Source organism: Chelonoidis abingdonii, chromosome 7 (genome assembly GCF_003597395.2).
Source record: "Chelonoidis abingdonii isolate Lonesome George chromosome 7, CheloAbing_2.0, whole genome shotgun sequence".
In the NCBI taxonomy this organism is placed as follows: Eukaryota; Metazoa; Chordata; order Testudines; family Testudinidae; genus Chelonoidis; species Chelonoidis abingdonii.
In genome coordinates, this window is record NC_133775.1 from 87885377 (window position 1) to 87890462 (window position 5086).

Genomic DNA, 5086 nt, shown 5'->3' on the forward strand with positions numbered 1-5086 from the left:
CTTTGACTGCTTCACCTGCTCTGTCCCTACTCATGCATATCCAACAAAATTCAGTCTCACATTCCAAACATTTGAGCAGTTCAACCAGCCAACATTATTATGTATTTTAAAAATAAAAAATGACCACATTTCTTTAACCCTTTGCCCCTACCAAAACCCCATCTTGCAATCTTCAATATTAAGTGACAGGTTTAAGGTCCAATATCTTATGGTATCTCAGTTTAAAATATGCTATCTACACAGTTGGAAAGGTGTGATTCCTAAATTTCCAAAGAGACAGATGCAGCTTTTGGTTCCGTCCCTGGATGGCTGAGATATTGGATATGACATTTTCAGTGTAAACTCTTAAACATTTTTAAGAAATATATAATATCTCTTTCCCTCAAAAGTCTGTAGTAGTAAATTAATATTAACAAAACCTGACTTTACAGCTAGAAGGATTAAGGAAGTAGTCCCAACAGCGTTTTTAAAACATGTAATCTTTTTTTTTCTCTTAAATATATGGCTATATTGATTTCTAGTGGTGTGATATAGGAATATTTATTAGCATTGTTTAGTTATGCAGGTCATCCCTGAATAGCAAAGTCATACACGTGAGAGTCCTACTCACATGCTAATAAAATCCTTTCTACCCTAACTATATTTTTCCTTTTTTAATCTTTTTATAATTGGAAGCCCAATTACAATGTAGAAAAAAATACTCTAACATAATACTGTTTCAAATAACTGATATGATACCATAACTTTCCTAGTTAAAATCCAGTGTGTTACAGTAGACAGGTGGATTGATTTCTTGTCACTCCATTTTGTATTGCATTTGTCTTGTCCCTATTTTTAACACTCCTATCAGTTCTGGAGCATCTTTTACTGTCAGCCCATTCTGACTCCTACAAAAACTTCAGTAAAAAATAAAATAGATCGATGCATTGTGTGTTAAGCTACAAGCAAGAGAAAAGAAAAGCGTTAACGACTAAGAGTGCTGGTTTTGGGGGTGGTTTAATTTTTAATAAAACACCACAGCTTTAGCAAGTCAGAGTTTAGAGTAAGATGCACCCCTCAGGATAGAATCTGGCTCTAGACAAAACTCTTAAGACTAGCAGCAGCACGTACCGCTTCCCACAGCTCCCAGTGGCCGGGAACGGCAAACTGTGGCCACTAGAAGCTGTGGGCGGCCATTCCTGTGGACGATCAGTGTAAACAAACTGTCTTGTGGCCCACCAATGGATTATCCTGGCAGGCTGCAAGTTGCCCACCACTGCCCTAGATCTTATACCAAAGACTATGCCTGTAGCCAGTCCTGTAATAAACTATCTACTTGTTTATTAAGTAGGAAAGAGAAATGAGTTATTTACAGGTTAAAGCAAGCAAACATACACACAAATGAGTTACCATCTAAATCCAACGAGCGACAGTTGTGATCTGTCAATTCAAAGTGTCTTTCAGCGTAGACCTCAGGGCTAATCCCTGGAGACTTCTGGCTTTATCTTGGCTTCTGTGGCCATGTTAGAGTTCAAACAGCAAAGAGATGAACAATCTTCACATCAACTATTTTTATTTTCCTCTGCCATCTTTCAGAGTGAAAGAATGAGGCCTTCTGCACTTCTCCATGGGTGCAATAGGGCCATTAACCAATCCTTTGTATTGCGATGTTCCTTGAGGCCCATCTGATTTTGATAGTTCTTGGTGAGTGCAGGGCCGGAGCAACACTTTTCCCAGCTGGGTTCACAAATTTAGAGCAAATATTTTTAAAGTTATAAAGCAAAACTTGCATATTTCCTTACAGCCTGGAAGACAGACATGGCAAGTAATAGATGCAGCAATTTACAAGTATTTCATAGAGTTTAAACACTAAATACATTCTTATAAGACTAATACCTACTGGTCCGGTCTCCAGCTATGAGTTTCTCAGTTCTTAGTGCCTTCAATCTTGGCAAGAGCTGGCACCTGGTCTGCCAGTGTCTCAGATACATTCTGTCAATTTGCCTCCACTTAGTTCACCAAATTTAATGCTGGAAATAGGAAGCTTGCTGGTTCATTTAAAAGGGAATGCGTAACACCCAGGCAAAAATGTTGCTGGATTAATTTTTTGCTGAAGCCAAAACAAAACAGAATCTAATACAATGTGGTACCTCTTCAAATCCTTCAGGCTCACCAGATAGTTTAATTTCAAAGCAATATGGGACAGTGCTATGAGGTGGGGTGATCTTCATGCGATATCTAATCAGTCAGAGCTGGATAGGTGAAACCCAGTTCTGAGTAAGCCATGAGAGCCTTGGCACCAGGAAAAGCAGTAGTAGGATAATTAATGATGAAAGAGGAAAAACAAAGGTACACAAATCCTGCAAAAGAATTCCTTTCTCTGCTTTGTAAAACGAGATTTCTCTAGCCTAACTCGATTGCTCCAATTCTCTATACTCCTCTTGCTACTGCTTTAATTATCTGCATTATTAGGTTGGGGGCAAGCCAGTACATCTTGGGCTGAGCTTTGAAGTCAGAATTGCCATTTTGCTGCATCAGTACTTCTGTGTGGATTAGTTTTGCTAGATATAATGTACAGAAATAGAGGAAAACAGTTATACTCTATTCTTTATTTTTACACTTCCCTTCCATGGTCTAACCAGAAATCCCAATAGAAATATTAGGCACGGATGCTTTCTTGCTTGTGCCAAATATTACCACAGTTTAAACCTCTGTGGAACTGTAAAAAACTCACTCTGCCTAATGATAGCTGACTAAAGTCTATGTGGGCAGATTAATGAGACCAAACACATCCAGCCACTAGGCACGAAGTGGAATCTCTGTTAGCTCACAACAACCCTCAGAAACAACCACCCAGATTCTTGTTTATACTGTGCTTTTAAGACCTGAACGTAGTCACTGGCTTACAGCTCTGTAACCGCACACAGCCTTACTCCTAATTAGGCTATTTTCAGACTTGTGCATGTCAGTATTACATGTATGAAAGTTTATATTTAACAAATACAAAACTAGCCAATTTCAAATGAATACAGAGATTTGACTCCACAAGCAACTAGAGGCAGAAACGTAACCCACAGTCACACCTTCGTCAAAAGCCATTACACTGTCTGCAGAGGTCTGTCAGACCAAGAAAAATGAGTGCCAGAGTCAAAGGCCTTTGACTGAAAATCCCCCCTGCAATGTGTATGCAAACTGAGGCTCTGTGAAGGAGAACATGTCAGCTGTCATAGCAGGGCAGGAAGAGAAGGAGTCTCCTAGGCTTTATCTACACACAACCCTGGTTGTAGTGTAAGCTTAGTCTGGACAGGGTTCTGGCCTTTTAGCCTCTGTGGCAGGACAAACAGCTAAGTGCCCCTAAATTACATCAGGGTTGTGATGAACTTGAGAGGAGTGCAGAGTCCCACAGAGAGAGCAGCAACTGGCGAAAAGTCCTTCCACTTGTGACTGTCTATTATTTGTCAGACCTTCCTTTGTCTGTTTAACTGGGACTTTTCGGATGTCTTCTTGAAATCTGGAAACTCCACTCTTGCCTGAAGAGCAGAGAGATTCTACCATAACATTAGACTAGAGACACGAGTTAATTGGGTTTACTGGCCTGTGCGAATGCTACCATTGTAACTGGATTCACTCCCATGGTGTATTGAGGAATTCTCCATCTTTCTACAACTGACTGAGTTTTCACAAGTCATGTCAAATGCTCTAGTTAATATGTTTATAAGTTTCTTACTTTGGCTCCATTTCACTGTAAGACATCTGTTTTCCCACTGGAATGTGGAACTCTAATAATAGTGGGAGCTGTTTATAAAACTCCTTGAGCACTACAAGGAAAAACTGACCCTTTCCATTTACATCATCATTTGATATTAAATTTGCATTAGCAGCCAGTCTGAGGTCATCCCAGCTCCCGACATTTAGAGGATAGTATGGGATATGGTACAAAAATTATCTTTAAAAAATAATATTGTTCCTCTGCTCAGCAGCAAATATTTAACTGAAGTGTGAAACCTGTAGAACTAATTTCCCTATTGAGTTCTGCAACTGGCTTTATTTGTACCATCACTATCTTGCCATAAACACCGTGACGGTGACACGACAAGGACAAACATTCCTAATTCACTCCAGACAAATTTCATCTTCATAGATTTTAAGGCCAGAAGGGAATAGTATGATAATCTAATCTGACCTCCTTCATACCACAAGACATAGCACCTCACCCAGTAATTTCTGCATCAAGCCCATAACTTGTTTGAGCTATAGAATATCTTTTCGAAGGACATTCAGTCTTGATTTAAGGATGTTGAGAAATGGAGAATCTACCACATCCTTAACTAAATTTATTCCTCTTGCCAATTTTCCTCACTATTAAAAACTTGCACCTTATTTCTAGTCTGAATTTGTCTAGCTTTGGTTTCCTTCTGTTGGATCCCGTTATACCTTTTTCTGTTAGATTAAAGAGTTAGCAGACTTGTTCCCATATAGGTACTTCTAGATTGTCATCAAGTCATATTTTAACCTTTTCGTGGTTAAACTAAATAGACTGAGCTTCTTTAGTCTCTCCCTATAAAGCAGATTTTCCAGACCTTGAATCAGGCTTGTAGCAATTTTTCCAATTTTTCAACAACCTTTTTGAAGTGAGGGCAGAGAATGTGGGGATTTTCTTAAGGCTTTGTCTTTAGTTGTTTGATTAGATATCTAATATGTGCCTCACCTTGGCAGGTGGCAATAAATCATTTTATTCACCTTGAAGTGTAGAGAAAAGGCATAGATAAAAGATGACAATTTAAAAAATACACACCTAACACTCATTTTCTTCTGCATTCCCTGCTTGCCTTGTCTCATTCATTTGTTTGTCTGGTTTTCACTACTATTTCTCCTCCACTATCATTTCTCCACTGATGCAGCTGCACTGCTGTAGCACATCTGGAGAAGATGCTGTCTGCCAATGGGTCAGCATAATAAAATCTCCAAGAAGCAGTAGCTATGCTGACAGGAAAAGCTCTCCCACTGACATAGCTCTGTCCACACACCAGCACTTAGGTCAGCATAATTTATAACACTTTGGGTGGCTTATTCACACCCCTGAGTGACACAACTTCTATGAACATAG